This window comes from Megalobrama amblycephala, linkage group LG20, assembly GCF_018812025.1.
Source record: "Megalobrama amblycephala isolate DHTTF-2021 linkage group LG20, ASM1881202v1, whole genome shotgun sequence".
In the NCBI taxonomy this organism is placed as follows: Eukaryota; Metazoa; Chordata; class Actinopteri; order Cypriniformes; family Xenocyprididae; genus Megalobrama; species Megalobrama amblycephala.
In genome coordinates, this window is record NC_063063.1 from 33,553,967 (window position 1) to 33,566,877 (window position 12,911).

The following is a 12,911-nucleotide window of genomic DNA, read 5'->3' on the forward strand; positions in this document are numbered from 1 at the left end:
CTGACACACGACATAACAGTTACGTAATGTATTCGTACTTTTTGGTAATTTCATGACTTACTAACTGACAACGTAACTACGACGTCGCACGCCAGTAATTTCATTACCTTCAGATTACCATCTCACAACGTCGTCAGTACGATCTCTTAACGTTATAAGAAAACCAAGGACGTTCCAGTAATATAATGGTCATTCCATGACTGAATGGCAACGTAACAGCAACATCATGTGCTCGTAATTTCATTACCATCATTTACACGTTCTTTATATGTTATTATTACCAGAGTTTGCTATATAAAAAGTGTAATTAAAAGTCAGACACAAGACTGATATTTCCCTGAAGAAAAAAAATTGTTTCTTTTCACCAAGTCAGAATATGGATGACTGCTTTTTATATATAATGACGTGACATACAGCGCGCGCCTCCACAAATGGAGTGCGCGCGCGCCGCCCACAGTATGTTGACAAGTGAGTGAAGCTAATTTTTCTGAGAGAAGAATTTATTTTTCCGAGGTGACAACGAATAAATGGCTTTTATAAAAATGTATAAAATTAACTTTGGAAAGACGCTAAAGGGCCATTCCACTGAATCGGTGCCATTTCTGTCCCCAGGACATTTTATGTATAAATATGCATGAAAATGAACTCTAAAAAATATTTTATTATTAAGCAAAGTGTCCTAAACATTAATCTAACTGCAAATTTAAAATATATAATTTAAAACGTTATTAAAAACTACTGAGAATACTAAAAAATAGCATGTTACATGTCCCCGCTAACTAAATCTAAACTTTATCATGAAATATAATCATTAAAATCTTGCAGAAATCTTATTATTTTTGCATTGTTGTGTTACTCCATTTACCATCTATGCTAAACAAATAATAATATGTTATATAAAATACACATTTTAGTCGTGTCCCCTGGTTTTCACTCAGTCCTGTTACCCTCACACATTTCCCCCTCTAAAAAACTTGGAACATTCCACAAGACACATTTTCAACAGGAAGTTGCATCATCTGGATCTTAAGCAGGCCGTAAGAAGACCAAAAGTAAGTTCTCTCATTTTAATTTCTGTATATTTGGTGAAATTGTAACTATGACTGAGAAGGTCAATCTCAACATACTGTCCTGTTACCTAAATTATTTCTTTGATGTTATTTGTTTATTTTAAAAATATTAACTTTAGGTAAGTCACTAGTATTTGCTTAGTGTCCTCATGATATTAGCATGTACACCATGTGTCCATATGTCATGTATTTTATCATTTTTGCTTAAAAAATCAATCCTGTTACTTTCAGTCCTGTTACTCATGAAAAATAACAGGACTGAGTTAAGAGTAACAGGAGTGAGTAGAGTCCTCTGTTTTTGTTATTTAATAATGTGAATATTAGCTGATATAATACTATTCACCTGTATCATGAGTTTTACAGTTGATTTTTAGGATTAGTTTTACAATATGAATGCCATACATTGCAGGGAGCCAGTCCACCACGACGTGACTTCATCTTTTTGTCTTTCTCTTTCTTATCTTTTGTAGAAGATGGAGAGAACCTATACTTTGCAGTTGCAAGAAACACACACCCATGGCATGCTGCAAGGGAAGGAGTGAAACACACCAACAACCCTATCTTTTTCCCCCTTTTTTGTCTTTCCTTCCCTCCCTCTCCCCCCTCTCTCTCCTTGCTCTCCTTCTTTCTCTTTCCACCTCCTTCACTGTAATGTACTACTAGCACATAGAACATCCCTTCAACACAGAAATCTCACTCACACACATGGCCATGAACACACTCTTTTTCTCACACACATACACACACATATGGACACTCAGTCCTGTTACCCAGCGTTCATTCCTGTTACAAAGTACAAGAAAAATAAAGTTAAACCACTGTTTTATCAGTTTTGTCTGATCCATCATTTACACAATTGTTAAATAAATTTAATTATTTAAAAACATATAAACTGGAGGCTTTTGTCTTCTTTTCAATGAGAAAATTGTTTTGCGTTTTTTTATTAAAATACATCTTGCCTTATAATAAAGTGATTTTTTTTTTTTTTTGTCACAAATATCAGTTATTTGAACACAACCATTTCTTCAAAATAAACACTTTCTTGAGGTGAACAAAGGAATTAACTCACATGCTTTTAAACATGATTTTTAAATGGCACGTGAATTTTGATAACAGGACTGAGAAAACATGCATCCATCTTCTGCGTTGAAACCTTGTAAGAAATTAAATAAAGTTGCCTGAGATTGACCAATACACATTTTGAAAAGTTAAAAATGTGTAGTATTAGATTCAGTGTTGAAAAAAGAAGAGTTACAACAAGCAAATGGCACCCATTCGATGGAATGGCCCTAAACCTTTTTTATTGTTATGTTTACGTTAGTGTGCTGTGGCCGTTAGAGTTGCCATGGCAACCGGGAAAACATTCAAGCTGCTGGAGAGGACAGCGTCAACATTTCTCCTTGTTTCTCGTCAGTTTTATAGCAATAAAGTTCAACAACTGCGTCAGATTGGTTAAGTAACATTATCTACAGTCTACTTTAAGTACTTTTGTTAATATTTTTACCTCTGTGATTATATGGTATCTTTCTTTGATCGTCTGAAATATATGTTAGCAAAATGTTATGCTAGCATAGCATATGTTTTTAATAATACTGCATGTAAACGTCTTGAATGATTTTATTTTATGTTGCTGTAGGCTTTATGTTTTTATTCATAGTTTGGGTGTTATTTTTATTTGGATTTTTGTTCATGTTCTGTGTGTTTTTCAAAATAAATGAATTGAATTCATTTTGAGCTCTGCATTCATGGTTCACAGCTGTTGGAATAGCCTTTAAATTAGTCTGGGCAAATGAGGACATAAATTAGGTTAAACTACTGCATGTCCGCCCATAGAAAAATAAATAAATACATATAAAAATTACCAACTGATTACCAACACACAACTATTGATACACAAAGTTGCCACGACGTCGCAGTTACTAACTGGCAACGTCACAAAAGGCTTGTTCAAGATGCATTGGCGCTGCGCAGACCGATCGGCTTATGACATCAGAGTACCGCGAGAGCGATTCAAAAGCATAGGAGTTGAATGCTCCACTCTCGCGGTACTTTGATGTCATACGCCGATCGGTCTGCGCAGCGCCGATGCATCTCGAACAAGCCTAAAGTTACGTTGTGGCGACGTATAGAGGGTATGCATCGACGTCACTTTCCCGCCGAAAGCGCGCTCCCTCAGCTGGACTGAGTGGCAAAAGAAGCTGCTGCGTGACTGGATTTAATAGAGAAAACGCGAGTAAAACTGACGAATTACACTAAAGGTTGGACTCGAAAGTGTTTCTTACAACTTGTCAAATAAACCTAATCCATGGATATTGCATGCAGCCAGGAATCGTGTTTCCTGACATTTATATGTGCCTGATTTCGATGGTGGGGAGACACATAAAGCAAATCTGCCTGTGAATATTTTATATAACTACAATATAGGTAGGTTTAAATCCGCGTAATCACTTATATCAATTTTATATCGTCATATTGTCCAGCCTTAAAACATATATAGTTTTATAGTATAGTTTTTGTCAGTGTTGTTTATTTAAAAACACCCAATTATGCAGAATATAAGATGGAAAATATTTAATTGATGAGTTGTCAACATAATATAACAATACAATATATACGGTATGATTTTACCTCAAAATCCAACAATTTGACACAAAATGATTACTGCAAATCCATGTTTATCTGCTGAAGTCAAGTTGTTCCTGTAAATTACAGTGATCCATTTGCTTCTTTTTTCTGTAGCTTTTGGCGGTCTTTAAATATATACCTCAGGGTTTGTGTCAAAGCTATTTGTACAGTCAATCACAAAGCTCTTTCCCGTTTTGGATGTGTTTTGTGTGTTTTTCGGGACATTCACGCTGAAAACCAATGCTGCCACTCAGTCTTTTGCCACTCAGCCCTTACAGAAAAAACACATGAACTTCACATGTGCAAAAACACATGTGGTCACATGTGACCACATGCACATGTGATTTTTGCACATGTGAAATTTAACATGTGAAAACATGTGAAAAGCACATGTGATCACATGTGACAAAATGCACATGTGAAATTTAACATGTGATCACATGTGAAAAGCACATGTGTTCACATGTGATCACATGTTTTTCACATGGGAAATGTGTGCTTTTGGAACATTTACACATGTGAAACACATGTTTTCCCATGTGAAACACATGTGAAACCCATGTTTTCCCATGTGAAACCCATGTAAACATGTGTATATTCCCATGTGAAACCCATGAAATCACATGTGAAACATGTATAAAATAGCCATGTGAAACGCATACATTCCCATGTGAAAACCATGTAATCACACGTGAAATGTATATTCCCATGTGAAACCCATGTGATGGAATGTGAAACCCATAAAGTCTCATGTGAACCCCAAGTAATCACATGTGAAATGTATATTCCCATGTGATCACATGTTAAACCCTTATATTCCCATGTGAAACCCATGTAATCACATGTGAAACGCATATTCCCATGTGAAAACCATGTGATCACGTGTTAAACCCTTAAATTCCCATGTGAAACCCATGTAATCACATGTGAAATGTATATTCCCATGTGAAACCATGAGATCACATGTGAAACATGTACATTCCCATGTGCGATCCTTGGAATAACATTTGAAACCCATCAACAATCATTTCTAACAAAACAACAACAGAAAATGATAGCATGTTCTTATGTAGGGCCTATAGCCATGTTTCCCAACATTAAAACAAACAATTCAAATTTATTTACAATTCTTTATTTATAAACAATTATTTTATTTAATTTCATTAGAAATACAAATGTGAATATGAATTTTTAAAACAAAAAAAGCAAAACCAAATATAAAAATATGAATTGTGAGTTTCTGAATGTGTGGAATGTCGTTTCAGTCCTCTGTGTCTCCTTCAGCAGGTTTCCTGTTTTGGGATAGTAAAACAATCAGATTAGGGCAGTGCAAACATCTATCCTGATAAAGTAAACTTAATAAATAAAGTAAACTATCCTGATAAAGTAAAGTTTTATTTATTTTCTTTATGGATTTCAGGATCGTATATGATATGTTATATTGGTAGTAGCCAATCATATCCTGTGCGCACCTACAGCATGCCCTCTAGAAGCCATCCAAAATGGGAGTTCTAATGACTCTAAGGATTTCTAGTGAGGTAAAAACATAGCATATAAAGATTTGTATCTGACTCAGAGTATTCTATTTATGTCTACGTATATGCAGGGTTCGTACGGGTGCTTGAAATCCTTGAAAGTGCTTGAATTTTGATGATGTGTTTTCAAGGTTTGAAAAGTGCTTGAATTTTGGATAAAGTGCTTGAAAATCCTTGAAATTGTAACTGTATTTCTTTTACAACAAATACCTATCTGTTTATTAAATGGAGAAATAAAATGGCGCGTTTATATTTTCGCCTGGCTCCGCATTGCGAGCATAGACCGTAAAATAGTGATGTGTCGTTCATGAACGATTCGTTCATTTTGAACGAGTCTTAAATATGACTCGGGACAACGAGTCATCTCAGAGAGCGATTCGTTCATTTTGTGTTGACCGCGCATGCGCAACATCTCATAAGCATACTACGGGAAACAGAAAAGATTAGTTCATTTCTCGAGTCCGCGGGTCCGAGTCGTTCGTTCATCAAGTCACAGCTCCATATTAGGGCACGGATATGCAGTCTGTACTGGCGGAAACAGAAAAGATTAGTTCATCTCTCGAGTCCTCGGGTCCGAGTCGTTCGTTCAAGTCCCCATAGGCTGAATACAGAAACAGAAATGATTAGTTCATCTCTCGAGTCCTCGTTTATAATAATATTTATTTTAAATAATTTAAATAATAAAAACACCACATTTAACAATAAAAATATTCCTACACAAACAAGATGGAACTTTCTTTTTGTTCAGATGTTTATTGCAGACTTATTTTGATAATTTTATGATAATTCTTAAATATAGTAAAATATACAGTCTATAATCCGAATGTAATGTTGTATATTTTGCGAGACACTGGACCGGGAAGCGGTCACGTGACAAAAGAACGAGACTCGGACCCGAAGACTCGAGAGATGAACTAATCATTTCTGTTTCTGTATTCAGCCTATGGGGACTTGAACGAACGACTCGGACCCGAGGACTCGAGAAATGAACTAATCTTTTCCGTTTCCGCCGGTACAGACTGCATATCCGTGCCCTAATATGGAGCTGTGACTTGATCGGACTTGATGAACGAACGACTCGTACCCGCGGACTCGAGAAATGAACTAATCTTTTCTGTTTCCGTTACCGCATCGCATTGCTTGGGCTGTCACTGCCCAGACCACATCAGAGTCAGTCACTGACGTATCGACTGCGGAACTAACAACTCGAACAAGAGGTGCAAGAGGTGAACAGCATTCCGGGGAACAGCAGCCCTGCTGGAAAAACCAGCATAGACCAGCATACCAGCACCAGCATCCCATTCCAGCAAGACCAGCATAAGTTGTGTTTTGGTGCTGGTTTGCTGGTGACCACCAGCATGGGATGCTTGTGCTGGTATGCTGGTCACTATTATTTATTTATTTTTTTTCCCCACAGGATTTGTTGGTCCCAAACCTATAAACTGTAGTGTACTCTAATGGGGTCAATATATATATATATATATATATATATATATATATATATATATATATTAAAGAAATTCACATTTTTATTCAGCAAGGATGCATTAAATTGACCAAAAGTGAGAGGAAATATTTCTGTTTCAAAAAAATGTTGTTCTTTTTTAACTTCTATTAAACAAAGAATCCTGAGAAAAAAAGAAAAAAAAAAACTGAAGCAGCACAACTGTTTTCAACATTGATAATAATTAGAAATGTTTCTTGAGCATCAAATCAGCATAATAGAATTATTTCTGAAGGATCATGTGACACTGAAGACTGGAGTAATGATGCTGAAAATTCAGCTTTGATCACAGGAATAAATTACACTTTACTATATATTCACATAATAAAAAGTATTTTAAATTGTAATATTTCAATGTTACTGTTTTTACTGTATGTTGATCCAATGAACGCAGCCTTTGTGAACAGAAGATACTTTAAAAACATTAAAAATCTTATCGACCCCACACTTTTGAACATTAGTGTATGTTTAAGAGGCTTTACTTACTAGTCATTTGGTCCGACAGGAACTTTTTTATCCGCTCCAACTCTGCTATGGTGCAGGGCATCAACAGGGAAGGATCTAGGAACATAAACAATTTGTCACAGAGCCAACAATATTATTATTCAATGCCAGGTTCATTAAAAGAAAAGAAGCTACAGCAGGAAAAGAAGAATACACATAAACTGAATTTATGTTTTTTTGTTTACTTATTCATTAAATATTGCTCATACAGTGTCACTTACATTTGGATGTCAAAGCCTTCTTAAAACAAATTAAATAAATAAAAACTGTAAATTTGAGAAAATAAAAGAAGAAAATAACAGATGCATGGTATAGGTAAAAAATATTGTGGAAAAAATGGATATGGAGTTAATTGGTGAGTTTCACCTGTGTTTCCTTCCTGTCAGCAGGTTCCTTCAGAAATGCTGAAATCTTCTGAGCTTTCCCTCTGTTGTAGAGGGGTTATTTTGTCGCTGCTGAAATCACAGAACAATGTTTATCAATATTTGTTTACCATGAGAGATCAAAACGCTTTTGAAAACTTGTGCTCCCTGCAAGTTACGTCACCGATTAACAGTAGGCTACATTTACGTTTATAAATTAGCCAGCTTCTAATCACCCATAGACAGCAAAACCTTTACAAAACTATCAAAACCTCTACACATAAACCTCTACACATCATCTACACATAAAGATGTGATTAAAAGCCTAAACTATTATAAACAAATCGATCGTTAGAGTTAGCCTACCTCTTCTGAAAACGGGATGCTAACGGAGATGATAACGGAGTTTTTCGAAGACACTAAACTGTTTCTGTAAAGTAAATATTCAACATAAGTGTGTCAATTACATGTTAGAGAAGTGTCAAGAACAGTTGTGTGTGTTATTCGTGTGATTTTAGCGACTAAACTCACCTGAAAGAAGTGAAAACAACAGCGAGAGGCTGCTGTTTTTGCTGCTTGTCAGTTGTTGTTTCTCCGTTTCCATGGCAACTCTGCGCCGCTCCAGTGTTTGAAAGCGGTTCGGCGCGCACACGCATTAAAACACGTCACAGTCATGCAGCACTTACATAAATAAACATCTAGAATTAAAACATTACATAAAAAAAATCTCATTAATATTAAATCATGAATTTAAAACTCATTTTGTAGTTTTATGACCCTATAGGAGCAAAATGCCACCCCAGCATAGTGGGACAATTGTGGCACTTTTATAACTTAATAAGTGTGTAACTTTTATAACTTAATTATTTATTTATTTTTTTTACAAACATTCAACCACGTTATTTTATTTGAAAGCGTGCCCATAGGCAGTTTTTTTATACCAAGTTTTTGATATAGATATTAAGTCAGTCTTAATATTTTTTATTCAGACTTTCAGATTTTTTAACTGTAAAAATAATATAAAATAAATACACACTTATCAAAAAAGATGTCCTGTAAGCGCTTAGTAGAAACTGGACCGATTATCGGCTTGCCACTGGTGTACCAACGGTGGCCCAGCAGCGGCAAACCGCTGGTGATGTGCCACCCAAAAAACGCTGTCAGATTGACGGCATTTTCAGATTGGTCGGCTTGCCGATGGTGTGCCGACGGTGGTCCGACCGTTTCAAGCCGCTGACTTTGTGCCGCCCAAAAAACGCTGGCGGACCGGCAGGTCATTGTTAGCTGGGTAATGAGCTAAAATAAAACAAGAAAATGCTGGTAGACCAGCATCACCAGCAGGACCATGCTGGTAGACCAGCATCACCAACAAGACCATGCTGGTTGACCAGCATCACCAGCAAGACCATGCTGGTAGACCAGCATCACCAGCGAGACCATGATGGTTGACCAGCATCACCAGCGAGACCATAATGGTTGACCAGCATCACCAGCGAGACCATGATGGTTGACCAGCATCACCAGCGAGACCATGATGGTTGACCAGCATCACCAGCAAGACCATGATGGTAGACCAGCATCCCCAGCAAGACCATGCTGGTTGACCAGCATCCCCAGCAAGACCATGCTGGTAGACCAGCATCACCAGCGAGACCATGATGGTTGACCAGCATCACCAGCGAGACCATAATGGTTGACCAGCATCACCAGCGAGACCATGATGGTTGACCAGCATCACCAGCGAGACCATGATGGTTGACCAGCATCACCAGCAAGACCATGATGGTAGACCAGCATCCCCAGCAAGACCATGCTGGTTGACCAGCATCACCAGCGAGACCATGATGGTTGACCAGCATCACCAGCGAGACCATAATGGTTGACCAGCATCACCAGCGAGACCATGATGGTTGACCAGCATCACCAGCGAGACCATGATGGTTGACCAGCATCACCAGCAAGACCATGATGGTAGACCAGCATCCCCAGCAAGACCATGCTGGTTGACCAGCATCACCAGCAAGACCATGATGGTAGACCAGCATCCCCAGCAAGACCATGATGGTAGACCAGCATCACCAGCAAGACCATGCTGGTTGACCAGCATCACCAGCAAGACCATGATGGTAGACCAGCATAGTCTTGCTGTCCACCAGCTAAACCAGCACCAAACCAGCATGGACCAGCATGGACCAGCACATACCAGCATAGACCAGCATGGGAATTATATATTATATCATGTATATATGTATATATTGTTTTATATATATATATATATATATATATATATATATATATATATATATATATATATATATATATACATTTTCATCTAACTCAATATTAGTCCCATTGAATGACTGTTGTTTTTGATGTAATTGTAATTATAATTGTATTTTGTATACATTATGTATAACTTAGAAGAATCTGCATCTAGTCAGTTTCTTACTTTGGTCAATAGCTCATTCTGTCAAAATAAAAAATTAAAAAAGCCTTCCAAATGTGTGGTGTATTCCCTTCATATAGAATCATTATGCATTCATATCATTAGTCAATTTTGTGAGAATATTGTGTGTCAGTACTTACCACTTAGTTATCACTTTAGTATCTGGTACTACAGACTGCATAGCTCAGCTTATGGGGATGTTATGAGATGAACAAAACATCAACATTGTGTAAGCTGTTGTGTTGGGATATTTGGCTATTACAGTTTTTTATCTCAGTCGCTTTGGTGCATTTCTCATATCACTATTTACATTTGCACAACAGTTAATGCAGTTCTCAAAACAATTAGTAAAAACAGCAAAACCTAGTTGATAACCTGCAAAAGCGTGTCACTTGCTCAAAATGGATAGCTCATTCCTCAAAAGCAAGTACTCATGTCAATGAAAGTGTCAGTGTCATCAAGATGAAAAGTCCTGACATCATTGTTTTAATAACAAGATAGTCAAATGGCTTCGTCATGTTTTCATTATGACAGTCTACTCTGTAAATGTTTTCCAATGCAAAAAAAAGTAAGATCTTGTTGACACTACCTGAAAATGCTCAAGACAGCACTATATACTATTTGCACATCCATTCGAAAAATACAGTAAAGTTACACATTACTGTATTTAATGAGGTAACTGAGTACAAGACACTGAATATGTGTTTCATATTTTTACTGTATATGCTCTTTGCAATTCTAATTTGTTCACACTGCGGGCTAAAAATGCACCCTTATTTACAACAAGCATAAACTCCCTTTGGGTAGAGCTGTGCACAACTGTAAACAGTATTGCAGTATATTGGAATTGAACATACAACATACATAGTACTGTAATCATTCATGCTCCTCCAGACGTTCCTCTCTGGCCTCATAATTTCATCTACATCACAACTAGTTCAACATTTTTATATGTAATGACTCAGGCAATGAAATGAGGACTATTAGTTTTACATGGAATAACTATTCAGCATTCACAAGTATAGTTAATTTTGACTGACATGACATAAGCAACTGATAATGTTATAAAACAGCAGAGAGTTGTATGAAAGCAATTGATGCATGTCCAAAAGCATTTGCAATTTGTTGGAAGGAATGAGAAACTGCTACTGTGATGTGCACAAATGACTAAATGTTGTGGTGGTTGAACTAACTGTTGTGCAAATGTAAAGAGTGATGTGAGAAATGCACAAAAGCAACTGAGAAAAACTGTAACATAGATATCAATTTTAAACAAGATTAAAAGATCCAGTAAAATTGTCTGAACTTTCTGAAGCTGAAAATGTACAGTATTTGTGATGTGCTAACACAATTCACATATTAAAACATTACAACATGTGAAAATATATTCCACATGTGCTCCACATTATAACCTATAGGCTAGTAACATGTTTTCCATATGTGCCACTTGCTCCATTATGTTCAAACTTTGTTCACATGTGGTGACATGTTTTTCACATGTGGTGGTTCACATGTGGTGGTTCACATGTGGTGACATGTTGTCACATGTGGTGACATGTTGTTCACATGTGGTGAAATGTTGTTCACATGTGGTGAAATGTTGTTCACATGTGGTGACATGTTGCTCACATGTGATCATATAAGTTCACATGTGATCACATGTGGAAAACATGTGATCACATGTGAAGTTCATGTGTTTTTTCTGTAAGGGAGTGGACGTGACCGCAGTCGTAACGGTCGACGGTGATGTCACGTGCATACCCTCTATAGGCACATTTCACTTTTTTTTGAAAAAAAACGCAAAGATTTTACTCCCTCTCTTTTTTTTTAATTGCAAGAAAAGAAACAGCACTGCATTAAACACATTAATATAAACTGAGGGGGAAAAAAGAAAAAAAAAGAAAAAAACATACAGACAAATGAAACCTCAACCAGTAAGAAAAAAATGGTCATAGTTCTTAAGGAATTTGTTGTTCTTGTTATTATCAATGAGTTTAATAGATTTAATAACAAGGGAAATCTCAGCAATGTAGACATCAAATCTAGGCAATGTCTTGAGAAATTTGTTTTTGTGAATAAAAAATTTGCAATGCAACACAAAGAAATTAACAACAAGGTCAATAGCATAGTCACTCCTCGAAAAATAAAGAAATATATCCTTCAAAGAAAAGTCTAAATTGCGGTTTATAAAAGGAGAAAGATAACAGCTTAAGTTCTCCCAAAGAGATTTAACATGAATGCAATGAAAGAATAAGTGAAGCAAAGTTTCTTCCTCAACTTTGCAAAATACACACAAGTCAGAGAGATCAACAAAAGGCAATTTGGGAGTTGGTTGGATAAACATTATGTAACATTTTGAAATGTACCTCTCTTATTTTATTGGACATACAGTATTTTTCAGGGAGTAACCACGCTCTCTTCCAGTGAATACTGTCAAAAACATTGTTCCAGAAAGATTTACATCTAGGGGATGTATAAACAGTGTAATGTAACAATTGCTTTACATGTTTTGGCACCTTTCACTTTTCCGGTTGCCACGAAGTAACTAGTTACGTCGCCATGACGAAACTTTGGTCACCAAATTTGCAATTACGTAACAGTTACGTAATTTTGTTAGCTGGGAAGGTCCTATCTACTGCAATAAACATGACGTGCTGGATCGAAAATATGTGAAATAAGTTTTTCTAGTCGACTAGTAGTTGTTCATTTAAGCCATTAGTTGACTAATCACATTTATATTCATTTAATTTCTTAAATACTGGAGAGAATAAACCAATAATGAGCGTTTATGTAATATAGGCTATGCACGCATAACGCTTGCCATAAAGAGCCGGCAAAAGTAATGATTAGGAATATGACAAAAAA

General features: G+C 36.4%; 1 long non-coding RNA gene across 1 annotated transcript; it reads right to left on the reverse strand.

Annotated features, from left to right (window-relative positions):
* Positions 1-4,811: 4,811 nt before the first annotated feature.
* On the reverse strand, positions 4,812-8,591 carry LOC125255537. Its single transcript, XR_007181920.1, has 5 exons — positions 8,132-8,591; positions 7,967-8,030; positions 7,605-7,693; positions 7,221-7,295; positions 4,812-4,987 (listed from the first exon to the last, which is right to left on the reverse strand). It is a non-coding gene; the product is annotated as an uncharacterized LOC125255537 (long non-coding RNA).
* Between the last annotated feature and the right edge of the window lie 4,320 nt (positions 8,592-12,911).